A 27,938-nucleotide genomic window follows, 5' to 3' on the forward strand; every position below is an offset into this window, starting at 1 on the left:
AACGTGGATGTCAGTTGACCTGAGCTTTACCAGGAAGAAAAATAAGCAGGCTCCTCTGGGAAATAACAAGCCTGTCTGAATGGAAATCTGTTCCTTTACACAGCAGCAACACAATCTCTAACCTTCTGCCTGTCAATACCCACAGCATACATGAGGAAACGATGCCCAGTGTCATCATTTTAGCGTCCCTCCTAAATTTAAAATGATAGAATCAAAAAAAAAAAAAAAAAAAGCTCAGTTTTCTTCTAGACTTACAGGCTTTACCAAGTGAACGCCCCTCCCAGTCTGGTCACCCTGATAGGTTTCCCTGAATGCTACCAGATAAAAAATAAAACCTAATCCTTGCTTGAACGTTCCTGGGACGGTGCCAGGATATTTATATCTTTCCAGGGCAGGACTCAAAGTAGGCCTTGTGCTGTCACTTGTGCCAAGAAAAGTCTTGCTAGGACATGGAAAGAGGAAATTGCTCTCGTTTCCATGTGGACATCTGAAAACTTTGTCCGGAAACAGACGATGCCACGCAGAAGGTCACAGAGCAATCAGATTTTGTTTGGGAAGTGTAGGCTCTGCACACACTTCTCAAAACTTTCTGTAGGACGGTTCAGGCCTGTTGTTCATTTTCTGCATGATTTTGTTTTAGCTTTTTTTTTTTTTTTAATCAAGACCTTCTACATTAATAAAAAGCTTTAAGTAATCCATATTTCTTTTTCAAACGGTACTTACACCCTGAGACGTGCTGGGCACCTCCAGAAATGTGATTTTAATCTTATCTTCCTATGCATAGTGGTTTATATAAGGACTTAATTTTCGTTCTCTTACATAACACCTATTTTTTCACACTGTGCCTCCAGCCACTACCAGAAATGAGGAGTTAAACTGCATGATGGTGAAAAGATTTCATTAACAGACTAGCTTCTAAGCTTGTGAGCAGTCTGCTAAAGGAAAAATAAAAGCAACAGATTTTCGGGTTTTGTAGGCAAGGACAGAAAGGACTCCCTTGTTAGCTTCTATTTATGGTCCCACAGCAGATGACCTGAATCTCCTCCATACTCATCCCCCTTTACAGAGCCTATAGCTTAGATTATTCACTTCTTAATGAAAACACCACCTGCCAGATGGACAAGAGAATAATTACATTACACTTACATTAATAAAATACATACAAGTCCCATTCGCTGGGCACAGAGCAGTGCTTTATATCTGGATCTGTATGCTTTCGGAAGACGCTCAGAAAGGGATTTTCCTTACTGTATTTTATGATAATGAAGATCAAGATCTGATTCATGCAATTGCCTGATGCAAATCTACTTGATGAGGGAAAGGCAACTCTTGGAGTAACAAACTGCCTTCCCTCACCACCTGAGCCCGCTGCGTCTTGTAGGCGAGGGTTCAGCTATTCCATCCAAAATGTGCTGCCATTCCCACTGAAACCCTGAGCAGGAGCAGAGACAACACCAGGACTTCCACAGTAGGACAGAGCTCTGCTGGTAGTCAAATACAGGGAGGGACCTTATCTGAACTTGATAAAAACGCTTTGGATTTAATTTTAGGGGTGAGCAAAAGTTCAAGCCAATTAAGCCCCCATATCCCTAATACTACCCACAGCATGAACCAGCAGCATGTCCTATCCTGGTGGCACGTCTCAGGGAGCATTTCCACCTCCCTGCTAAAAGCCTCATTACTCATGTTTCTGGGAATCAGGGGTAGAGAATTAGAAAACAAAACGCCTGAATGGGAGATGTAGCACATAATAGTTTCATCATTAAAAAGATCACCATAGATTGAGCCACTTACTGCATGGCCGGTGCTGCTGCATCTGCATTGAAGTGCAGAAAATTGATTTTGCCTCCCCCAGAACATTCTGCACTATTACTGCTTTTAGCCGGGAGGGCGAGAAGATCCACGTGCACCTTCTGCTGGTTGAATCCATTTCTCCTCCCCCAAGAGAGGCTACCTCTTCAACAAAAAAAGGCAATGCTTTTGAAGTTCAACTTCCGAAAATTTTTCTTTTCAAAAATGTCAGTAATGCAATTTCTTGCTGTCTGTCCCGCTACTCTGAGCAGAAGCATCTCTCCAAATTTCCTAGCGAAGGGCTACTAAGACTTTTCCGACCTATTCCAGCTTTCTTGGCTCTTGTTTCCTAGGTGTTCCCTGGTCCCTGAGGGACCTGTGACTCCATCCTTGCAGACACTTGATGACACTACTATTGTCTTTGATAGAACGCTCACATTCTCCCTTTCGGTTCAATGGTACCAGCAATGCAAAGAAGATGGAGGAAGCCCAACGTTGCGTGCAGGAGCCTTGCACACAAGCCACCCCGTCCTTCTGTTTAACTACTACCCGCAGATTTCCTTGAAGGAGGAAAACATCCCCATCGGTCAGCTTGAGACCTGAACGTCAGCCCTAGCCAGACAGCAGTCCTCATTTCACCAGGAGCCAGACTCCAGCCCTGGATGGTTTCCATCAAGATCCCATTAAGTCTGTGCATGTGCTGCGCCCTCAGATTTTGTGAGAGCCACGTGTGTATTCAGGAGCAGATTTTGACATTGTGTTTGTTTCTGGCTTCAAAATGGTTTTCATGTCCCTTAAATAACAGCCTGTTTTCTGGAAATTTAGTAATTTCTTAAACATGTCCACAAGTTTATCCCTGTTAGCTGGCAAACAATACTGGAGCTATCAAATGCTCGTAGCTTTTGTTTTCACTTTTGAAGACAAAAGGCTGTTTTTCTGAAGAAATATGTTGTTTAGGACATTTACTTTGGTGCTCAGGACCCTTTCTTCTTTATCATAATAATGTATACACAGGTCCAGCCACAACTCCTGTTTTGTTTCCTAGGTCCCACCCTGTTAGTGTAAGCAGATGTGAGGTGTCACAGCCTTGGACTAATGCCTGTGTCATGAAACCTGCAATTACCTCAGAACACAAAATAGGCAGAGAAGAAAACCCTTGCACAGAGTATGGTTCAGGTAGCCTGCGCTGTAGATCATCCATGATCCCAAGCAATTCCCAGTGTTCTTGGCAAAGCGGGGTATAGATCTAAATTCCTGAATGCAGCAATGTTTATTGCACTAGCCTGGTGATTCACGAAGTACAGGATGTGCCCAATTATTCTGTGTATTTTTCCAATCATATTTCATAAACTTCAGTTGCACAAGTACAGGAATACATTCTTTCTTGCTTGTCCATTAAAGCTCGTTTTAGGAAAGGCCATCCGACTTCAACAATAAAATCACAAACTGGCTATATGCATGTTTGGGGGGGGGTTTGTTATTGTAACCATGGAATCAGAAAACTCAGCTGCTAAGCACATATAGTCTGTGAAACAATCGCTTTCTTTTTTGTCTCAACCTGCTGAGAAAAGTTTTGCATTTAACATAGGATGCTGTTTTTGTTCCAAATCCAAAAATTAAAAACAGCAGTTCTGAGGACATAGATAGCTAAGCCAACAACATTTGGCTGCCTAACATAAAAATTAGCAGAATTGTTTTTACTAAAAACAAACCATTGGATCTTTCCAAGATAAATAAAAACTTAGAATTCTGACTATCAGCCCATAAACAATGTTTCTAATTTAGTTTGTTTGAACACTGCACCATGGATAAAACAGATACAACTTCAACTTCTGTATCTCTAAAGCTAATTTCACTACCTTAAGCAAGCTGGCCTGAAACAAGCTTTCTTCCTTTCTAAGATGTGTTACTACAAGCAAACACAACTCTTTCTTTTGCAGTTGAAATATTATCTAGATAATATGGCTGACAAGCAAGCTGATCTCTTGACAAGCATGCCCCATACTTAGGGCTATCCATTCAAAATTATTTTATGAATGTGTGTTTTGTCGCGAAAGAGGCAAAGATGACAACAGAAAAGATGAATACAGTGCAGGATCCCCACTTCCCATCGTATCACACATGCAACAATTGCAAGAACCCCAACGGTTAGGAAATATTTGGAGGGCATTCAGCTGTAATAAACCAGTTGTTACCTGGAGAGCTCAACCCATCTTCCTTGCAGCAGATGGGGCAGCAGTAGGAGGTGCAGTGGCCCACCAGCACCCATCACTGGAGTAAATCTAACGTGGAATAACATGTGAAGTTTGAATTTAGTGGAGATACAGAAGCCCCTACACCAGCTGTTTTCATGTACTCATCCTCTCCCACTGCGCCAGACAGCACAGCAATGCAGACAGCCCCTGTCCCTCCAGCACTGAGCTGCCTGGCCAGCCACTGCATCTCGTTATTTGTGCAGAACAGCCTCCTACCATATTTTTCCTGGACAGCCATGTATTATGTTAACAAATCATTTTATGCACTAAATTTCACGAAGAAGGTACAACCTTCAACTTCCGAATGATGAATTGGCCAGGCAGACTGGACTTCTGGCTTAGCAGCGCTGACAGTACAGGGAGGATTTTATTCCTTGGTCTATAGAGCTCATACGTGCACATGCACATCTGACGAACCCCACCAGAGGAAGCACGCTTGGAGCAGCTCCCTCCTGCATCCATGCAGCATGTAGGCTGCCCCACGTGGCTGAGCTGCACCTCAGTGGGAACTGCCACCATGAGATGTGACCCACCAGTTAGACCACCTGCCCTCTGCACCGCAGCTCAGGAGGCAGAGACCCAGCTGCCTTGAGACACTAAGATCTGAAAAAATAGGATCTGGAGCACGTTGGCCAGTCTGAAGCCAATACTCCCTCCTGCCCTCACCACAGGTTTACCTCCAGCAGCTGCCCAAGGAGATGAGTGTCACCTCAACACTGTGTGTGCGCATCCAGCAGTCACTTGTCAGGCTTTGCAACCTCACTTAGGAGAGACATAAGAGTAAGGCAGGCCAAATTAAAACTCTAAGCCCATTAATCACACCCTCATGACTTCAGATAATGCAACGTGCAACGTGCACCATATGCTTATGTAGGTCTTGCCTTGGGCCATAATCTAGATTATGGAATCCTCTCAGTGGAGTAAGCGACGAGCAGGGCTGCAGGGAGCGAAAGAAATTACAGAAGCGAGGAGGGACACGCAAGGGTTATGCGGATTCATTCCCTCTATAAAAGGCAGTTATGTAAGGAGTTCGTACCTGAACTCAAATGGGTTGATTAACATTCCTGAAGCGAAATTCATCAATTCTTCACATAAAATGAGGCCAAAACTGATGGCACATACCCACTCTTTGACACGTTAAATGCCTGAAGTGGAGTTCAAATGGATCATTGCAGCTTCACAAAGTCCTCTGTGAAGAACTGCCAAAGGAGCAAAATTATGTGAAATACCACTTCAACATTCCTATGGTAGCAGCAATGTGCAATCACACAAATGGCAGTGGAAGAATGCAGCTGAAGTAGTTCCTTTGACCTATTGCAATGCACTGAGAAAGCTCTTCAGCCTGGCTGGTGAATTGCAGGCAGTTAAGCATCACGGTAATTTCATGCCTGTATTTGCAGGCAGCGTTGTACGGTATTCTAAGATCTGCATTAATATAACTCCTTTAAAAAAAATCAAATGAAAATTGGACCTACTCAAATTACATTATTTCCATGCCATGTTAATATGAATTCTGTTCAGTGTAAGTGTGCGATATTTCACATGGAAAAAAAAATGATTTTGAGGGTGAAATGAGCCATGTGGAGATTTACAAAGATTTAAAATCAAACGCATCAGAAAATCAGTAATCCTATTAGACCAATTGTTTAAAGTCCATGTCTTCCTAAAAAACGTGCCGTACTTCCAACGGGCTCTGACCTGACACGGGCAGCTCTGGATAAATGGATACGTGGTTCTCTCTCATCCTAAAATCTCTGTCCTAACAACCAGATTAGAAGAGACCTGGCCTGTTTCAATCTCCCTTTCACCAACAGAGAGAGCTTCATGAATGTGAGCCGCTGAAGGAGCTCGGTACGTGCCGGTGGATCTTATTTAACTCATCAATTTGAGCAGTTAATCTGCTCCCAACACAGGTGCATCACAGCACACGACATCCTGACATCCTAAAATATTTTCAATAATAATTCCCGTTTAAAAACGTGGAAGCCTTTTGTGTCGGCTTTCAGTGGTGAAAATTAAATAGCCGGACGTTTTAATTGAACAGCAGTGCATTAGGAGCTTCTGCTGCTGCTTCTCCGGGCCTGGCTGGAGCGCTGGGAGAGCGAACCTCCGGGCCTTTGCTGGGCCTGAAACCATCAACAGCCCCTGCTGCCAGCTCACACCAGTGTTTTTACGCACGTGCAGCTTCGCACAAATCAAAGCCTCATTGCCTCTGTCAAAAGGAAGGACGACCTTTTCCTTTTCCATGTTGCCAGTGAGTTTCTTCAGAGAACATTTATGTAAGTGTTCCTCAGCGAGCGCCGTGCCGGACACGGCCTCCGAGAGCACACGCGCGTGCCCCGCTGCCCATCACCCGCCACGCCAGGCCCTGTGCAGACCGATGTCCGAAAAGGGATCTGTTAACTTGGCTTGCACCACCGCTGTGACTTGCAATCCTATTACTCAGGGGGAGAAACATCAAAAGATAGACATGCACTTGAAGAAATTGCAAAATTTGTTCCACTTACGTGTGGAAACAAATCTGACACAGACCCGGACGGCTCTGGAGTCTCTAACAATGGGCACAAACCGTGGGTGAGACAGAGGAGAGGACAGGCTGATCCCGAACGTGCACGTTTTGGGGATGCACTCTTTGCCCCAGCTCCCACAACTGACTCAGAGAAGTCTGTGCCTTTCAGGACAGGGGCTGCGGTGGGGCAAGGACAGGTCCCAGAGGGAAGCTGTCCCTGCCAGCCTTCAGTGCTCAGCGTGCCCTCTGAGCAGTCTTAGCTTTCACATACAAAGCACCCAGATTTTTATTCTATTTCCTGGAATCTTTTTGCCTGCAGATAGCAAAAGATTGTTTCTAGGCGATAAAACGGTGTTAATTCACACAACTCCCTATCGCAGAAACAAGCAGGACTCTTAAACTGTGCGGTTTGCATGGCAGTCATTTACCTTACATGGGGCTTTCATGAGCACAATAAAAATGTCTTCATCTTCATCAAAGACCTGCTATCATCTCAAAAACACATTAGCTTAATAAAATGAAAAAAGGAAAAGGGAAAAAAGAAAGAAAGAGAGTGGGGCTAGGGTTGGGAATTGCCCAGGAGCTCTGTGTATTTGCAGTCCTATGCAGCCTGCCTAAAGAGGTTTATTTATGCCCAGGTGGAAAGCCCACCTGATGCTGGGACTGGGAAAGTCTTCTTCTCACCTAAAGAGATCACTCCTTGGGACCTTGGGTGCCAAAGTGCCAGAAGGGGAAAGACTGGGAGTGGAGAGAGTTTCCTCGACAGCACAACTTAAGTCAGCAAAGACCTAAGCCAGGATGTAGAGGACCCTCTCTCCCCTTGCCGACTGTCTTTTAGTTGGGTGCCTGCATTTTAGGGACAGTGCCTGGAGGAGCTGAGGGGCAGGAGGCTGCTCCTGAGGACCCTGCATACCCCTGAAGGAAGGGGGACAGCAGACTGCCCATCCCTCCAGAGCGCAAGGAGCACAAAAAGGAAAATCACAGGGGCAACTGTGTATTGCCTGAGCTCTTTCAGTTACAGTGATCTTAGATAATACGAGAGACAATAGCAGGTAATAAACACACGCATAAACATCCATCCCGAAGCCTCCCGAGTTCCTTTGATCGCAGCGAGTCACCCGGTCAAACACTTGCAACGTTGCAAACCTTCCTCAGCGTTTCCAGGAGCTCTGGGGGCAGACACCAGAAGCAAAGCACAAACCACACCACGAAAAGCAAGCCCCAAAGCTGCAGATCAGGAAGCTCACCCTCCAGAGAAGCCATAGGGCACCATCAGCGGTGGCCCAGCTGGTGCCGGGAGCCACGTTCCCTCACATTTTGGGCAAAGAGGATAGGGCTGGGTATCCTTCCCGGACAGGGAGCGTAGGAATAAACTGTGAATTTTGTTGGCAGACTGGCACTTTCTCTAAAAACGCTAACGTTGAAGAAGCACACAATGGTTCTTTTAACAGCGGTTACCCCTCCCAACCAGTCCTGCTAATAAAACGCAAAGGCGCCCTCTTAAGCGACCTTCCCCATCTGTCTCCCCCTGAAGCCAACAGCAGCCAACCTCTAAAAATAGTTAAAGGTAAAAGCTACTCCACGAAGGTCCTAAGGAAGACTGCTGCGTGCCTCGAAGGAATCATTTGTCCATAGCATCTCAAGCACTCAGACAGAGATGGACAGAGACACGCTTGGCTTAATGCCCCTTCCCCGCTCCCCCTCCCCTCCTTCTCGGAAACGGTATGACGTTTGAACGCTTTGCTCCAAGTCGCCTCTCTCCTCCAGGAATCACTGCGATGTAGGCCACTCTATTTGTGATACTCCTCTGTAACCAGAGGATGAAAGAGTATCGCTCACAAGACGTGACCGCTTGGTTCACAATCCATCTTCAGGCGGTGCCAACAATAGGACTGCTTACAGCTAATCCATTTACTCAGCTTACCTGTTACGCTCCCATCCCCTTCACAAGTGCCACGTGGGAGCCTCACTCAACCTGTACGCTGCCAAGTGACCCGCAGTAACCTGCCCCGTGCCACGTACTTGGAAAGCTGTGGATTTGGATTAAGGCAGAAGCAACCCAAAATGGTCACAGAGCTTCCAGTGGGCTGCCAGCGAATGAATATACCTTTACTTTGTGGGGACACGACTGACGGCACTGTAACCATTAGTGGATGGAAGCACTTTCTTGACTACGGCTAACCTTCACGATGCAGAAGCCAGAAATGACCCAAACAGCAGGTCTCGAGTGCTGATAGCCCCTCTGGGCTCCTCTTCCCTTTCCACGTCTCCTCTGCACTCCTCTGGAAGCTGACCCAGTGGGTCGAGAAGGGCTGCAATTCCTGTATCTACAAAGCACCACTAGGTACCAACCTTCTCACCAGGAAAATGGTTGGTGTGGTGTATGTTTGAGGCCATTTTGGAAAGAGTCAGTCCTTTACAAATGCAGTGACCAACCTGGAACAAAGGAAAAGGCTGAATTCTCCAGCACATACACAGCAGAGCGGGGAAGTGGATCACGGACACAGAGAAAGGAATGGAAGTTCCACGTTATTCCTGCTTAAAACTTAGAACACTTAGCACTTAAAACACTTAAACGCTTAGCGTATCTGAAGTGCAGGTAAAGAAATCTGTCCTTCCCAGAAGAGAAGGCTTCAGGGAGAAGTGGAGATTCTGGAACTCTGACGTAAGAAACATATTCAACTACAATGCCACACAAACAAAAATCCACAAAGCAAATTCAATTAAAAAAAAAAAATCTTGATGGTCACTACAAAATCTATTACTGAAAGAAAATTTCTAATAGAAATGAATTTTCGTGGACTACCCCTGTTAAAAAGACGGATACTACTGGTGTAGCAGTGGATCAAGAGACTCACATACAATGAAGTGTCCACACTTGGTGCCCAGCCTGCGATGGCTGAAGGCTGGGAGACAGGGAATCAAGAACTGCTCTCTGCACTTCTGTGGGGCAACTCCAAGCCTCATCGCTAAATCTGCAGACCAAAGGGCTGTGTGCATCCGAATGAACATCTGAGATGGTTTTGAAGTTCCTCTGTTCAGCAATATATTTATGCTTAATGTCTCTGTTCAGTAACTTACTTATTCCTGTAAGTCCTGCCTGGATATTGTAAATACACTTAATTTATACATACAAATTATTACAACAGAAGATAAATAAGTTACCAGCAGTACTGAGTTCTGTAGCTCACAGCAAACAGGTTGGTTTATCCAACAGTAACTACAAATTTCAATTTAACTTCTGCTTGTGATATATGCCCATCATTAGAAATTTCACCACCCTTGGTAAGACCCAAGACTGGAGCTTGGTGTCAGTCTTGGTGTCCAGATAACTTTTGCCAGCCTGGGAAGGAAGGGGGGAGAAGTTTCAAAAAAAGATTGGGATGTCCGTAATAGGGGAAAAAAAACCACCACACATAACAGGCTAGGGAAGATAGGAGTCCAATTTATTCAGATTATCTAAGAGAAACCTGAGAGGTGACTTGGTCATATGTACCTTCATGAAGCAAAGCTCTCTGATAGCAGACATCAGCTGAAGTTAGCATATGAAAATTAAAAAGACAGTGGCTTGACAAATTCAGAGTGGAGAAGCAGTATCAAACTCCTTACCAAAAAAAAAAAAAAAAAAAGCGGGTAATTAACCACTGCAAAAACTTCCAAGAGCTTTATCATCTGAAGTCTTTAAATCAGGACTGGGTGCCTTTAAAGTACCCTCAAGCCCAGCCAGAATTTATGTGCTTGATGCAAGAATTATTAGATGAAATTCAATGTCCTGTATTCACACAGACGTCAGACAATGAGCATAATGGGTCCCTCCAGCTTTAAAAGCTATTAATTCCAGTCTGTATGTGCTAGGAACTCAATTACAATTCGTAGCTAGCAAAACCTATACAAATATTATCACATTACTGCAAAACACAAGCCAAAGAAGAAAGATTTAAACGTCACAAAGCATCACAAAAGGAGACTTCTTCTTGCATATGAAGAAAAAAGTGCACTAATAAAAAAAAGGAAAAAGACACATTTACAAAATTCATCTAGACCTAAGGCAATTTCTCCTTACATTACCCCAGCGGTAACACACAATTCTTTTAATAACATTTCTTGGTTAACGATTAGTATCAATAATTATCATAAAATGTCTTCGCCTATTTTTTGCACACGAATGGAAGAAAAAATAATAAAAGGAGGAGAACTCTCTTTTCAAATACAACACCTGGACCTTAGTTGATAAGAAGTCCTCTCTTAACGCATGATTTTTTTTTCCAGCATGTAGGAAATAATTCTTAGCAAATAAAATACTTTGAGTTAAAACAGCAATTTCCATTATTAGCACTAGCAGACATTAGCAGTTAATTTCTTTCTCATAAGGATACATCCTGCCTTCTGCCTGGCCTGGCTGAGGGCCTGGTGGTACTAAGTGCTAGGTGAGCACAGAGTACCAAGGGATGCTCTCCCTCTCACCCTCATTTAGAGCAAGCCATCCCTTCTCCATGTCTTGACGAAAGGCAGGTAGGCAAGAGGAACTTAATTTTCAGAAACCACAATGGCATTTTGCATGCCTCTAATGTCTCTCCCTTCCTCTTCATGAAGGCAATTGTCTTCCATCCCTTCTCGCTGAACAGTGCGTGCTCGCTTACACTTGTGACTTGATCAATCGGGGCTGCTGCTACATAAAATGAAGTAGATATAGCTCCCTCATATTTCTACATTAATGTCACTTCACTTAATCCAACCTCTTTATTATACTCAATCACCAGACATGTTTTTCAAATTTGCAGCTAATTATTCATAGAAAGAATTTTCTGGTGATTTTTTTTCCTAACAAAACAGAAAAAAAAAAGGACCATTCTGTCTTTTTTTGAGAACAGGCTTTTTCTTAGTAATAAAAAGGATCATATGACAATAGTTTTGCAGTGTATCGTGCAAGCTCTGTTGGAGTCAATCCAATTTCTATACAAGTACTGCCATTTTGACAACAAAGCAGCCTTATTGAAACAGGCAGGCTTCATCTTAATTCTGGCACTACTGAATGGAGAGTACACACTAGCCAGGGAACAATGAACCAAGAAAAGAGTTACAAATCTCTAGTGACAACTGCACGCGAAGAAAGAGAAGATGCATTATGATAGCATTGTTTGCTCGACTCCTTCAGAAGACCACTTTCAAACAGAGATGGCTTTTTGCACTGAAAACCGAAAGCTCCTTCCAGATTTTGCACGTCTATCTTCCCACCCACCACCAGGCCAGCGACACCCTCCGTCACTCCGGTCGGAAATGCTGAAACAGCTCCACTCCTTGGACAAAGGTGAGAAGAAGGGAGTGTCCCACCTTCCCTCTGCCTTCCCTCACCTCTGGGGCTTGTTACTTAGGGTCTTTTTCACGATTTTTCCATGTTTAAGGCACATACAATTGGACTATAGTACTGCTCTGGGAATACATTATTTCCCTTTAATTGATTTACATTACTTAGTTCTCAGTGAAATCGAACTTCTGAATTCCTGAGATTTCCTGAAATTTAGCTTTAGCAGGAATTCCTGCCTTGCCTTTGGCTGCAAGGAACAGGGGTAGCTTCACTCAGACCCCAGCTGATACAGGGACATGAGCTGAAACTGCCCACACAACGTGTTTTGAAGCAGCGTTACATACAGCTGTAGAAATATATACTAAACCATGCAGGTAATGAGATAATTTTCAGTAAAGTGTGCACGAAATCCCTTACAGAGCAGGTTAAAAAAATACCAGCCCCTACCTTGTATTTCCTTTCAACATAAATTTTTAAGTGGGAGCAAAAGCAAACAATATAAATCCACAGAGGGGAGAAAAAAAAAATAAAAAGGAAGATTTCAAGGTAGCAGATCATTATCTGTGGCCCCCTTTTTCAGGACAGCAATTCTCGCTTTGCTGTGTGTGACATTATTTAGGGGAATGTATGCTCCTAGGCACAAAGGGGTGATTACTCCAGGCCGGGCTCTCACGTGCAGCAAAGCTCGTTCACGTTGCTTTAGTTTGCATCGGGAGCGAGACTCAGCCCATCTATGCGCGAGCAAACTTGCGAATCGAGACATTTTTAACAGCGTTTGCAATAATTCTTGAAAATATGGCAATGCGTATTTGTCCTGAGCAAGGGTGATTGCAGCTCTTCGCACGAGTTGCTTATTGGTAGGGTAGATGCAAGGACACACATACACCCATATAAACATGCATACACACACAAAGATAGGACAAAACCTTGTGAAACCTGAGAAACAGGCCAGCTCAGTCCATGAGCTCCAGTGTAATGAGTTTCTTAAAACCTTTCAGGTATTTACTCTGGCAAATACAACCTGATAATACAGGTATTTGTAATATAAATCAAGTACAGGTGTGTGCATGCTTTTTTTTAATTAAAGCAATTACGATCTTTTAAATATTTGAATATAAAGCTTTGGTTGGTAATTCTGGTAAGTTCAGGAAAACAGCAGCTTCAAAGACTGCTGGAGAAACACCAACTCATCACAAAACGCTAGGCATTCACGGAGGGATTTTTCAAGGACATCAGGAACAGCTTTTTGCTCATACCCCACTAAAAAACGAAGGGAGCTGCGAGACCACGTCTTCCAGTACACCTGACAGTCTCCTCATCACTGTTCCCATGCAAACGCCAGAAAAAAAGCATGACTGACTATAAATTAAAAGGTATTTAAATTCACGCCATTTCTGTCACACCTGGCTTCAGAAACCTGCTAATTCTGGTGCTGATGTACACTAAACATCCCTGGAAAAGGGGGGACAGAGGGTCAAAAGCAGGGCTGGTCCAGTTCACGTGCCCACGTGTACGAGATGGAAGGCGAAAGATTTGGCGCTTTCTTTCCCTTAGTAACAAATAGCTTTCCATTCTCGCTCAGCAAAAGGGAATTAATTTATTCTCCAGTGGAGAGAAAAAAACGCAGTGTCTTGGCAGCAAGCACAGAACGCAAGTTTAATCTTTCTAGACTAAGTCCTCAAGCTTGGATGGTGCGAGTGAAAATATGTGATGGGAGTTTTTCTCTCTGCGAGTAATTGCATGGGAGGGAGATGAAGCAAGTTACAGACCTAATGAGCAGATTTGCTCAGGTCAGCCATTTTGCTGTCTGCTGAGGAGAGCACAGCTTTTGTTTTCTTTCGACAAAATGAGATTACTGCCCAAGCTTCAGCTGGGACCGGGTCCACAGCCTATAACCACCACTTCTCACTTGCCTCTAATCTGGATTCCTGAAAGATGGGAAAAGTAAGAGCCCTGAAAGCTGGGAAATTTTAGTTTGAGAACATGAGAAAGAGTCAAAACTCTAAGAAGTCCAGTCACCTGAAGTAGTCAGAGAAGCCCCCGGAGCTAGAACGGATGTGTGGCACCACGCGGGCCGGGCCGGGGGATGCCCTCCGGTATCAACAGAGCGATGGGCACAGCAAGACACCAGCAGGCTCGGGCTGTGCCTAACAGGTCCTCCCACCCCCAAAAATTTACAAAATGCAATGCAAAAAGTACCCTAAGGCAATAATCACCCATCTGCTACTAAAGGTGAAGGTTGTCTATGTTCAAAAAGCTACTAATCCAGCTGGATGGAGATGTCAGCTCTCCACTGAACACTCTGCATGAAGACCACAGCTAAAGTTGCCTGACTTAAATGCAACAAGAGTTCACCTTTTTGTCCATCAGAGACAGGTTTCTGAGTGCTCAGAAACTTACAAATACGGGTACAAGCTGCTGCTAGAGGCACGGACATCAAAAAGACAGCTGAGGTTTGCAGCAGCCCTCAGGACCCCTGAAAGCCCTGCAGGACACCCACCTTTTTATCTCAGAAAGCACATCAGTACACCAAGATGATTCAGGTCCAAAGGCTCTGACTGCTGTGGGAAAAATCTCCAAGCAGCTCCCATCTCAACTATGTCAACCTTGTTAGAGAAAACTGCAATTATCCAAAGAGTGCATCACAAGCATTTTTCTCTTTAACTGATAAAAGTTGCTGTTCAGGTCACTGGCTAGAGAAGATACCAGGTCCCTCAGTTTTAGAAATAAATGAATAAAACAGTGGTTTTATAAAGAAAAATCTACTAACTTGCTCCCAAATATTTTTGACCAAAGCTCTGAGAGAAGCAATTCAGTGATGAATACAAGCACTTCCCTCACCACTGTTCAAGAGATTCAAACCCACAGGTAATTCCTTTGATATAATACACTAGATGTTAGACTAAGTTCTACTTTGGTGCTTGTCATTTCTAAATAAAATAAAAAAAAAAAAACAAACAGAAAATAAAGAACATCTTGCAAATTCGTCTTAGCAAGTCACTAGAGAAGAGGGCTCAGGATACAAGGTTGCAAACACCATCCATCCATCCAAGCAGAGGAATGTGGAAGGCAACTGCTGTGGAGCAAGCCCAGTGGTCCTTCCTTCACATGCCAGATTTGTGATTGAGAAATGCAGTGCAATTCAAAAAATTCAACAAAGAGAATTTGTATACTCCATCTGATTATTGGTTGTCTTAAGATCATATTTAAATAATCAGATTAACAATGTAAAAGGAAAGATACAGGTTTAGGTCTGTGTTTTCTTTGGTGATCTTTCTAGTTAAAGTATCATGGAATGCACAGATAAATTTCCAGATAAGTAATACTGGAAATCTCCTTTATCTGGTTCAGGTATTCCAGAAAGGAAAACAAGAAGAAATTTAAAAATAAATAAATGAAGAAGAAGGGGAAAAAAAAGGAGACATTTAGAACTGTCTAGACTACTTAAGAGGAACTTCTAAAGTTCAAGAACCAGCTCTTTTAAATCTTCTAAATCTGACTTCATTTCCCGTGTTATAAATTCAGTCCAAGCTAGAGTAAATTAACATACATTCATAAAGAGATGCTGGGAAATAAGATGAGCTTCTTAATATTTCCCAAGTGAGGGGAGGTCACTCTCTAAAACAATGTAAAATATGGTACTAATTTTAGTCAGCTTGTCATAACACTGTAACCGTCTGAGCTACATTCCAACAACACGTCAAGACAGACTGAAAACAATAATAATAATAGTCAAACTCCCAAATGACTTTCTTCTCGAGCAGAGAGGCTACCAACACAGACAAGCAGACCGCTGAGCCTTTCAACACTAAACGAGCTAGCTTTTGTGCTGCCTTAATGTGACTTTGGTGCTTACACAGAAGTGTCCTGCTTGACTGCAGGACTGCTTGAAGTTAAAGCAATGTCCTTTTGCCTCCAAGATGCGTGCCCATCAGAGACCAATGCAAAGCTCTACAGCTGCTAAGCAGGAGCTACTGTGTGTTGTGGGAACGCTCCCGCAAGATGCTGTCTTGAAAAGAGGACATTACTGGGAAAATGCAACTTTTTGACAGTACTTTTTTATGCACAGCCTAAAAACTCTCCCCATACCAAGCCATATTGACATTGATGGAACAACTATCAAGCTGAAGCAAAAGACTGTTAAACAATGCCTGAACATGGGAACTGAAACATCTATCTATCTATCTATCTATCTATCTATCTATCTATCTATCTATATCAGTATGTTCTTTTATTGTTTGGAAAAATTCACACCGTTCCTTAAGACCCTGTGGAAAAAACAGAGTTCTAGTCTAAAATGAATGTAATCATTATACCACTAAGTCAATTTTCATTCCCACTTTTCTGAGTTAAATGATACAGAAGACCATCCTGCATTAAACCATAAGCTTATGGAATATTAGGTATATGTATGAATTGTCTGGCACAATCCTGCATATGTATTTGTATAAAATCAAAATGACAAGTATGCAACTACAAATTAATTTTCCCTTCTTCTTGCTTAGAATCCAAGTAACTTATGTCAGACAGCAAACTGACCACCATGCACACAGGGCTAAAGAAACGAGGAAAAACAAAAATAATCACTAGAGACAAAGAAACAGGAGAGGTTACTGGAGGGCAAGTAAACCTAATCACTGGGAACTAACTAAAATAAGCAAGGGATTTAAAAACTTGTTCTCAAATCGATTCAATTAAATCCAAATCCTAAAATGATTTCTGCTTAGGAGGAACCGTTTCACCTGTTGTATTACGCAGCGATATTATTAGTACATCTTCATTCTGCTACAGAGAGAGAGCTTGCAACCAAAAGAGTGATCCAATGATAACAGCAACCTACTGACATAAGCCACAGGGAAATGATGCACAGAAGACCAGGCACATCGTATGCTTGTTCTGAACAGACCTAATTGCCTACAACAGAATGAAATTTTTAAACTATCGTAAAGGAAACTTTGAATTTGTGAGTTATGTTCCTGGACACTGCATCCAACGGAGCCTTTTGGTAAGGTGGCTCTGGGAGGGTGAAATGATCCTGTCCTGAGAGCCTGCCAAGCAGCAGCATCCTCTTCATGCTAAAATGCCTGAGACAGAGACCACGTGTTGCAGCTCTTTTCTGAGAACAGACATACATCTCCAAGTGGGCTAAAGACTATGCTAGAAAGAGAAGTAAGAAAAGGCTGCTCTGAGGGAGAGCACTACGGTAAAACGCGTGGACGCTAAGGTTAGTTTCCCTCTGTCCTAAACGGTGGAATTAGCATCCCCAAGCAGGGTAACAGGTTTCCTGGAGGTCTGCATCTCCTCGTGAACAGACACATGAAGTAGGAGATTTAAAGCTGAAAACACCATAGCCCAGCCTGTATCCAGCTTGATCCCCCTGGGCCTATGGTTACTTGGTTGGTTGGTGCTCAGAAAACACAGCTAACGAAAGGAGGAGGATTAGCCAGATGGCAGTGAGACAGCAGCACTGGAGGAGGTGGTGTGTCCCACCGAAGGCTAAAAGCCCTCAGGCTACACCTACGGCAGTAAATACAAGACACCAGGGACTTGAAGCCCAAGGACACTGCACAGCTCGCACCTACACTGCTCGCTGCTCTTTCTCCTCCCAGACTGCCCCCCAGGTCCAAGGGGCTTTTGGGGACCATTTCTGGCAGGGGCTGGACCCTGCACACTGGGAAGAGGCTGGCAGGGGACAGGTCGGCGTCAGGGATGGGGCGGGGACAATGCTTGGCAGTGCCTCTGCAGGTGATGGCAGTGCTCCAGCCTCTGCGGCCTCCTGCACAGGCCGTGCTGGGGACCATTTTCATGGAGCTCCATTTACTAATAAAAAAATAAAAAATAACACTATATGAGGAGCAGTGCTTTATCTGGGATTCAGTGAGGCTGATGGCCCTGACCAGGCCACCGAGGCCAAGCGCTGGAGCTTCACTCAGCCCTGTGCTCCCCGCCGGGGAAGCCGTCCATGCCCTACCGCCTGAGGGAGGATATCCACAAACCACGCGCCGCGAGAAGGTGTAAACATCCTCCATCTTCAAATGGCCTGGTCGGATCACCCCATACTAGACAACGTTTACAAGATCACGTACGCAGTTGCCTCTAAACCTTTGGATTTAAATTTTGGTGGCCTAACATGCAAGAAGTCAGGAAACTTCCAGAAACACACGGTCTCCAAGTGAAACCACTTGCACAACATGGAAGGGGTTGGGGGAAGAGAGGAACGTCTTCATTTTTGCTTGTCTTGCAGAATACTGAACAATCTTAATTGCTTCATGTATCAGAGATAATGGCAAAGAAGTATTTATTTCTATAAAAAAGAGGTTTGCTTTCCCCAAGTGGCTGGGGGGAAAAAGAGACAGAAAATTCCTAAAACACCCCTAACTCCAGCACACCATGCCAAAGGGTCTCACACACCAGGACTTGGTACTCCCCAGCTCTGGGGTCAAAGAGTGGCCCTGAAGACAAAATGGCAGTGGGACCGAAGGGTACGAGCTGCAGGTCAGCCCGGCCTTACCTGGCACTGAGAACAGGACAGACAGAAAAGGCTGTCCTGGCAGCCCATGAGAAGGAAAGAGATAGCAGCTGTTAATTATTATTTTGCCATCATAAAGCTTCTGGCATTGACTTGGCTGATTTTCACATTAATTTATATGCTGTTCATTTTAAACACAGAAGGAGTCAAGGCGAGTGGTAAGGGCAGGGTGAAATATTTCCTTGGCTTCAGTTGATAGCTTGCAGAGCCAACACCTGGAGAAGCAGCCCAGCCCCAGAAAAAGCTGCCTCGGAGATTACATTAGTGCAAAGTTTTCTGGGTGGACACCAAAAGACGCCTCTGATCTCACTGCCCAACGCCTGGCCATTGTCTCCAGTTTACAATTCATCATCCATCTAGCAAATGTCAGACCCTCAGCCTCAGCGAGCACTCCCCTAGCCCCGATGAAGTTAGCCTACCCACCACCGTGCTGCTGGAAGCAAAGGCAGTTTGCTGAGACCCCACCTCGCCCAGCCGGCAGAGCTAGCCAGAAGGCAGCAACGAAACAAAGCACCTATGAGAAGGATAATTGAGAGGGACACAGGGTATTTCAGATGCCAGCCTTTGGTTGCCCCTAGCAGGAGGGGCAGACTCCAGGAGAGCTGTGAGCGTCCCGGCTGAAGCTGCTCTGCCTGGCTGGCTGGCATCCTCCCCCACAGCCGCCAGCAGCAGGCGTCCCCCCGAGGTGCAGTAGCTGCTCCAAAGCAGGAGGAAGGTTTCTTATCTGCTGCAGCATCGCCTCGGCAGAAGAGCCTGAGAGAGGCACGCAATAAAAACAGGGTGGTAACTGTAAATAGCCGGGATCTGTTTGGCTGCATGGAGCCCTTTCAGAGCCATGAGGCAAGGCAAGGCTGCTGCCCCAAGGAACCTGAAAGCTAATTTGGACTGATAACAGCAGAGAATCACACAAACACTCTCAAAAAAAAAATGGGCACAGAGGTAGAAAAGCCAGAAGCAAAGGGGAAAAAGATCGCATTAAAGGATTAAAAAAAAAAAAACTTCTTTTGTCCCCACAAAATCATTAGACGGTTTTGAGTCCATTCAGTCACAGCATCTTCACACAGCCTTTGTTTGGGTAAATAAATTGCTTTTAATAAACTTTGTTAGACCTCTCAAGCCATTTGTTAAACCTAGGTTAATTGCAGAACACAGAGGTGACAGTTTTACTGAGAACCTTCTTCCTCTACAGAGCTTCATCACTTGCTGCTAAAAAAAAACAGTTTGCACCTTGTACCAAGACTGCCTTCAAAAAAAAAAACTTTCCTCTTTCAGAAGATAAAGAACACAACCTCCGAACTGTGACTCTTTCAGAGTCGAGTTTCAAAAATCAAAATAGTAAATGCTAGAACTTGCTAGCTAACACCCAAAGTGGTTTATATTCATCAACAAGATACATGAGGTTTTTGTAGCCAAATCAAAATTTTGCTTGAGTTGCAGGGACCGGGTCCCCTGCCTTCCAACAGAAGTGCTAACCAAGTCCCCAGATATGGCACCAACCACTTCTGAATCGTGAAGAAGATATCAGGGGCCCAGACCCTCTGAAAAGCATGCACTGAGCTTTCTGCTTCTCTGCTACCAAATTAAAAATAAATAAATTAAATAAATAAATAAAAACTTCAATACACTTGAAGAACAGAAGTAACACAGCCCCAGCAGTCAGGAAGAATGGGAGAGAAAAGGTGACAAGTTTTTCGGGCTCTAAATGAGCCACTTCAGGAACTGAAAACAGACCTCTGTGGGGTTGTGCCTTAAGAAAAGCAAAATTCTGCACAGAAACATACAAAAAATCATACTGATCACACTAGTAAATGTTACACCTGCTGCATAGCTTGGCTTCACCACATCTCCGGCTTGTTAAAAGACCTCAGACACTCGGGGAAACGCTTGGGTTAGGTTTGCTTTTGTCAAAAACCACACAGAGAGTGTGGTGATAGGACTGGTGATGGGAAAGAGCCTTTCATTTTCTGAGCATCAGATCAAAATCCCACCCAAGTCAGCTGCTGCTTGCTGTCTGATAGCGGTTAAAAGGCCTCTGTGAAATGAGGCGGCTGTTTTAATCCAGTTTCAAGTGGATTGTGCTTAGATCCCAAGGTGGTAAACACTTTAGCAATCAAGCAGACAGGCACATGCCCTTAACATAAAACTCGGTACCACCAGCACTAATCAGCAGCCATACCGGAGAAAAGCCAGGGACTGAGAGGAAGCTGGAAATCCAGTTACCCACTCCATTCCTAGAAATGATTCAGCCAGATTGGACTTAAAGCAAATGGGCAGAAGCACAACAAGTAGCTTGTCTTTGTAGCTATGTTTTATGAATAAGTATTTCTGCTCATGAACCCTTGATCTTCCTTCCCATAAAATGCTATTGCAAAAGCCAACTCATATTTTCCACACACAGGAAAAGTATTTGCTACCCATTCAATTCCTTAACCAAACAGACTCACTTACTCACCGATTTTCTCTCTGACCCCCTTTTCATATATATTTTTTTTTGTGTGTGTGCGCTTACGCTTTTTTCTCTTCAGGTCTTTCAGTATTACAGAATTCTTTTTGCCTGTGCTGTAGCTTGTTCTGGGAGGACAGCAGACGATGACAGGACAAAGCAGTAAACCAATAAAAAGAACACTGGGAGTTCTGTTTGCTGTTTGCAAGCGCATTCGAGTACATTTTTTTTTTCCTGCTAGATTTGCACTCTTGCAGAGCAGTTGACAAGTGAATGAGAAATCAGTAAATACCTTGTCTGAGTTGTAATTTAAAAAAAAAAAAAGTCTTAAACTTCTTAAAATACAGCAAACAGAAGCCATGGGAAGGCAGGGCAAAGGGAATGTTTTAGAAATTATACCCATGCAATAGCTATGTGTTAATTTCAAAAATGCTCCTCAAGCTGTTATGTCCAAACACCGGCTTGAAAATTAAGCACTCGACAAAGTGCTGGCATTAGAGAAAGCCTTCAGCCTGTGCAACGCTGCTCCGGTGGCATGGAGTACATGCCGTGCTGTCACAGAACGTGCTGCTCCGTCCTGTCCCAGTGTGTCAGCAGCGTTGCATCACTGCCAGGGAAACCACACAGCTGCCTCGCCGCCTTTTTTTTTTTTTTTTTTGGCTCTGTGTGTGTGTGTGTGATAGCAAATATCAGCGCAGTAAATATTTGAGTGTGTGCCCAGCACTAGGTAGTCGTGGTACACATCGCTTATCACCCACGCAGACCAACTTCACCGCCATATCCTAATTTTTCGGACACTGCTTTTTCCCCCACCATGGACACGTGGAAAAATAACACTCTCTCCATCTCAAAGATGTCGCGATTAAGCTTAAAGATTGGCAGCCATGTTCTTGACTGTCGTTATCCCCTTAGGCCTCCGGGATTACTGCTTTCACTGGCCGTTATCGGCGCTCTGGCAGGATCCGTGCCGCTGCAAGTGGGCTCTCGGGTGGCCCCTGCGATCCTCAGCAAACAGCGAATTCTGCTAAAAGGCAGCCAGCAAATCCCAGCAGCAAATCGCAGGCAACTTCTCTCAGCGTTGACACAGCGACTGAAATAGGTGCGATCGATACCCGCTCACCAGGCTGCTGCCCTTCGTCACTGTTGGGTGAGCACACGTCTGCCGCCGCGCTCAGGGTGCCTGCGCTGCTTTCAGAGATCATTGCAAGGCCGAGACCACGACTCAGAGGTCTCCTTTTCCAGCTTTGCTCATTACTTACCTGTGGCAAACCTGCCAGGTGCTGCTCTTATGAAAGGCAGGGGGAGAAGTCAGAGCTATCCATGGCTGCTGCGTATAGTTTCAGTAACTTGGCACAAGGCAAAAGACCATGAAAGTATCTTACCACAGGCTTCATCCAAAATTTAGAAAAAAACACTATAGTTACTTTCAAAAAGGTTTTAAAGATAAATACCCTTTCTTTACTTTGGAAGCATAAGAAAAGCCCACTCGGGGTGAGATTTCAGGAATGACAAGGTTTCTCAAATGACAGAGACACAAACCCCCCTGCAAATCTCCCCAGAGCACTTTCTTTTAATTCTGACAACTAAGTGTATTAGTGCAAGACCATCAGCATCGGGTGCAGTTGCAAATGCTCCAGCTGAAACCTGCAAGCTACGTACTTGTTCAACCAGATTCGTGTTATTATCTTTTCCCTTTCCTTTCACCGTGGCAAGAGTAACAATTTAATTAGAAGGGGGAAAAAAAAAGCCCGTATTATTTATAACTATGGCGCAAGACATTATTTTTAGCTGAAGAACTCTTAGGAAGGAAACAGTGCCCAGACCAATTTTCATGTACAACTTCCTGAATTTGTGATTCAGACCCAAATTTCTGGGACAAGTTTAATTTAGGTTTTGATCCTTCTGACCTCAGAGTGTTTGCAAGCGCCCTGGGTTTGGTGCCTGCGGCTTTGCTGCTTCCTAGTCCCATAGATCTACAACCCAACAGGTCCATCAGCTGCAAAACTCCTGAAAACGCAGCGCTTGGAGAAGGCAGAGCGGGTGAGACGGAGCTGTCAGCTTCGTGCAGGACCTGGGGCAAGGTGTGGGGGTACCTACCAGCACTGATAGGAGCGGGACGGATCCCGTTACTGGGACTCGGCGTTCGCAAACAAACACTGCAGTCGCAGGCTGCCCTGTGCCCTGCAGGGGAGAGAGATAACACCCACAGGCTCCAGGCTGCCATTCTACCCTCGGCAGCACTTTTTTTTTTTTTTCTTTTTAAACCTAAACTATATTTGACTTTGCTGTCAAGTATTTCAGCGCAGCTGCTATTCTCAGGTTCTCCCAAAATACACACAGTAGGTACTGTACTATTGCACATATAAACATCTACCTTCCTACCGCAGCTATTTATGATTAAAATAACTTTTCTCCATTTCTGATTTCATTTCCTCTCTTTGGGCCCCATTCTACATTGCACAGGAGGTGCTTTCAAGACTGCACCCAGAACTAGCTTTTAGCATGAAATAAAAAAATTAAACTGTAGCCTAGTTAGAAGTTTAGAACATAACATCCAGTTTTCTTTATGGATGACCAAAAATCAGGACATGATCTCTGCCCCTTCACAGTTTAGGGAAAATAAAGGAGTGAAAACCAGCAGTGAGCTGGGGGGGGTGGAGGGGAGCTGCCTCTTATTTGCTGTTCCCCCAGTACCACCAGTGTTCCCCGAGTACCACCACGTTGGTTCCAGTCTCTGCTGGCCTTATTGCCTCGTTTACTGGGTCGTGCGCTGGATTTATCCACTTTGGAAATCTTACCAGCTGCAGCCATCATGGCCAGAACCTGTGTGGTTGCACAATAGCTGCACATACATGGGGCAGGTCTTACTCCGTGTGAAAATTATCTCCTTGGGTGAAGACGAATACACACTGTTTCTGGCTGCACTGGGAGAGGAAACAAGAAGAGGACACGGTGGTAGCATGCAGTTTAACAGCCTCTTACACTCTTCTGGGACACTTTCGTGGTTCAGGGGTTCTCCACAGATACAGTGTGTGATAAGGAGCCAGTGGCTTCCCCCTGTGTCTGTACTGAAAGCCAAAGGACCGCCTCCTAAACTCACCCGTCCAGCCTGGCAAAGGGTCTCCCTCACACAAACACAGGTCTGGCTGGAAAAATGACCACCTCTAGCAATGGAACATCTTGTTTCCATTCTCCCTCACAGCAGGCAAGTGTGGAAGTAAAAATATTAACAACACAGTCGAAAAGCCGAGGGGCCCATACAGAGGAACAGACACCTCCACCCAGCAGCCACACCAAGTTTTCAGATGGGCTCCAAGAAGCAGCTCGCTACTGCACTCAGACAGCCTGTGGTCAGGATGTTCAGACAGATGTTCCCAGCAGCTGGTCCTCATCCAAAACCTCCCTCCAAGGTACCCGTTCCACTCAAAAACATCTTGCTGTCAGTACACTTATCTTTCCATAATCAAATACATTCAAGCCCAAAACTTCTTTTCTTTCCAAAGTTTTCGCACGATCCCTAACTTGATCACGACATCAGCTCTGACACTTTTGGAGGGCTAAGGACTACCCCTCCTAACTCTCAGGAACATTACTGTCCCCTGGACATGGTCTCACAGCCTCATGCCTCATCCACGACCACCCTGCCTGCTCAGCCAGCTATTAACAAATAATTAACCCACACCGTGGTGAAGGCTCCTTTCTGCCTGATGGGATGGGGCCTCGAGTTTTCAGTGTATGGCTGCTTTGTACTGAGCCCAGCATTTCCTAGAAATCCTTCTGTGGACAGCTGTGCTTTTACACGAGCAGTTACACAAACATGAGAGATCCATGGGGTTCACCTTGAGCTGGTAAATGAAAATGAGCATGACCATTATAAATTGTTTTCAGGTGATGAGGAGTTGGGGTGAAGGATGCCAAACCCGGACTTTGACCCTGTGGCTCACACCCTGGTGCAGCAAGAGGACACTCACATCACACAGAGCTGCATAACACTTTTCAGTTCTCCTGCAGCAGGTCCCAGCCACGAGCACAGGCACTGGTATCGTGACACTACGCTCCAGGAGTGCTGCCTGCTGCTCTGCCTCCTGTACGGAGCTGCTTCCAGTCATCTACCAGGGCCTGAAACGGGCTGCACGACTGAATTAGCACTGGGAGACGAGCAGCAGCTCCATTTAGTTTAGGGGGAATGCAGAGTACGGGAAGTGGCTGGCACTGCTTCAGTCTTTCTTGTGATGCTAAGAAAAGTCGCCTGTTGCTAAGACTCTTGCCATCTCCACTAACTCACAACCGCAGGGCAGTGTTATTTACATGGTCCCTTCCTCAGACATGACCTAACCAAGGGGCTAGTCCCACTGGCACAGAGATGGTGCCAATTCACAACCCAAAGCAGCATGTTCCCCTCCTTCAACCACAGGGCAGCTGTCTTTATCACAGCTTTGAGTCCAACCAAGCAGCTGGGTACCTGTATACATGCACACACTCTGAATTTGTCTCTTCTTTACACCATTTGGTAGTTTTCCTAAAGAGACATTGCTCTTTACAAGAGCTTTTGTCCTCCTCCTCCTTGCTTATAAATCCCCTTTAATTAAGGACTTTGCAAAAGGATTTTACAGAAATTTGCACTTCTAGGACAAATTTAAAAAAAAAAAAAACAACTTCATGGAAGGAACAATGCAACTAAATAGGGGAAATGCTGAAGACAGAAGTGAAATTTGTGATCAGATGCTCTGGACACCCCTATATGCCAGTAAAGCAGGGGCTGGGGGTTACAAGAACAGCACCGTGTCGGTGCTCGCCTGTGCGCTGTGCTCTCCCTCCAGCATGGCATGCCGATGGAGAAGTGAGGCTGGTGCTCCTCCTGGCACAGGGTGGCCAGGATCCTCTTCTGACATCTGCCTATATTAAACAGCTGCTGGATTTGCAGTCAGAGGAAACCCCCCTCCTTTGTCCTGCCCTGCTCTCAAGATCAGACAAACAGGGAAGGCTGTTGGCAGATTTTTTTGTCCTGATTTCTAGCCTGGGGTCCCCTGGGCATTTCACTGAACAGACACTCTGCACTTGTAGTGCCCTCAGTTCTTCCTGCCCTTTGCAGACAGTACATTAGTGGGGTAGTGTCCGACTTTTTTTGGTTTGTTGTAAGGTGACAGGAAGTGCTTTGTCCTAAGCGGTGTGTGGGATTGCCCTGCCAGATCTCTGTGCGCCCTTTGGGATGAGACACTCTTCGCATGCCTGTCCTCTGCCAGCAGGCCCCGGGTGACTGGTCCCACCCACCTCAGGTCCTCTACAGGCTCTTACTCTACAGGACAGCGAGGTGAAAAAACAAACAAAAAAACAAACAAACAAAAAATAATAAAAAAAACAACTAGCAGTGCATCAGAACCCAAAATTGTAGTCTCTCACCCCAAAATCACGTGGCTTTCTCTGGTTTTTTTTTGTACCTAATTTTCACACTGTTTTACTGAAAGAAGAATGACTGGTTCACAGCTTGGACGCTCGTGTCAAACAAAGCTCTGCTTGATAGCCTAATCTCTAACCCGCGGTGTGTTAACTCAAGGTTGTTACCTGTCCTACCTCCTTTCTGCCTTATTATACACCACACATTGGAAAACATGGAAAGCAAACAAAAAATACAAAGGGCGCATGGAAAAACCTTGATGCAGTAGAGACGGGGCAGATTTTCTGATTCACTTTCAACTCTTCACTTTTCTGTTTTCGTCAGACACTAAGTGGTACGTACAGCTTCTTATAACCACACAGGCTGATGATTTTTACCTGGTGTAAGCTTCAATACATGATGTGCATGGGAAATAAAAGTTATTTAAACCCGTTCACCCCCCACAAATGCACCCTAATAGTTTTACAATCTATAAACCAACCCCCAGCCTGTCCCGCTGCACAGACGCCCATCTGCGCTTATACATGAGTGCATTTGGCTCTTTTTTCACATGCACAGAGGGCACACAAAGTAAAAGCACACGGTCTGTACACCGCACAGAGCTGCAGAGCAGATCCCCCCGCTCCCAAAGCCGCTCCCTCGCAGCCAAAGCCGCGGCCAGCAGCAGCGGAGGCCCGGCAGAAACGCTCCGGCAAGTCAGCACTCCGGCTCTGCAGAACTGTAAATGATTACAGAATAACGCCCTGCAATCAAAGAACAAAATGTGTGCTGTAGATTAATCACTTTCCAAGACTGGAAAGGAAAGATAGGATTGAGAGATAAATCTGGCTGCGGTGTTTATGCAAGCGTATCATGCTCCTTAGGACTGAATGTCCCAGAACGTACAGAGGAAGTAAACAATGTGCTGGGGGGGGGGGCGGGCGAGTGTGCCGGCGCGCACAGCCCCAAATACGACAGCCCGGGAAGGACGCCCAACTCTCGGTTATGAAACAGCACCCTCCTAGCTCTCCCAATTGCTGCCCGTACTGCCTGGGAAAATCTAAAACAAAGACCTGGTAGAGACAGCCTAGGCTCTGCCTCGGCCTTTCAAGTTTTCCTTCAGGGCCCGCCGAGCGTCCCCACAGGCTCCCAGACCCTTTCTCCCCCTCCCAAGGCATCACCAGGCCCAGCACACACGGGCAGGGAGAGCACTTCTTGTCAGGCTTTACTTCTGGAGGCAAACACCGGCAACCCGCATTTTCAGTGCCCCTCCAGCATGTAATCACGCTGCTTTTGGCTGCTAAAGCGCTGCCAGCTTCCGTGCGTTCCTCATTTTTGTGTAAACATGTTTACATTTGTAAATCCTGACTGGCTTAATACCACGCAGGCATTTTGAGGAAAACCTTACGAGCGCTTGAATTCAATGCAATGCTTTGACAGTCAATTACAAAGAAAGTAAATAGCAGACAGTCTGGATTAGGGGGAGCTGCATTTCCACAGAGGAAAGTTTCCTAGTGACTTCAGCCGCCACACACGCACGTGTGAACACAAACAGGGCTGCGGCTCGACCGTCCTGTGAGAACGCCGTGCTGTGCAGAGACAGAAACTGAAAAGCAAAAGGGGGGAACGACCCCCCAAAGCCTGGCTCTGATCTTTCAGGCCGAAACGCGGGGCTGAGAACTGGTGAAGCGGGGTCACGGCGCGCTCGTTCGTGCCCTGCGAAGAAGCACAT

At 45.2% G+C, this 27,938-nt stretch overlaps 1 protein-coding gene across 2 annotated transcripts in view; it reads right to left on the reverse strand.

Annotated features, from left to right (window-relative positions):
- Positions 1 to 27,938, reverse strand: part of FOXO3 (forkhead box O3) — a 91,399-nt gene that overhangs the window by 46,240 nt on the left and 17,221 nt on the right. The window contains exon 1 of one of the 2 annotated variants that reach the window (XM_080586908.1): positions 1 to 16,042. This exon is cut by the window's left edge and continues 24,355 nt beyond it. The exons of the other annotated variant lie outside the window; for it this stretch is intronic. The gene's annotated coding sequence lies outside the window, so the exon portion shown is untranslated. Of the gene's footprint in view, positions 16,043 to 27,938 lie in introns of those variants that run through there. 2 annotated transcript variants of the gene reach the window in all.

Source organism: Anser brachyrhynchus (assembly GCF_964034855.1).
Source record: "Anser brachyrhynchus genome assembly, chromosome: 3".
Lineage (NCBI taxonomy): Eukaryota > Metazoa > Chordata > Aves > Anseriformes > Anatidae > Anser > Anser brachyrhynchus.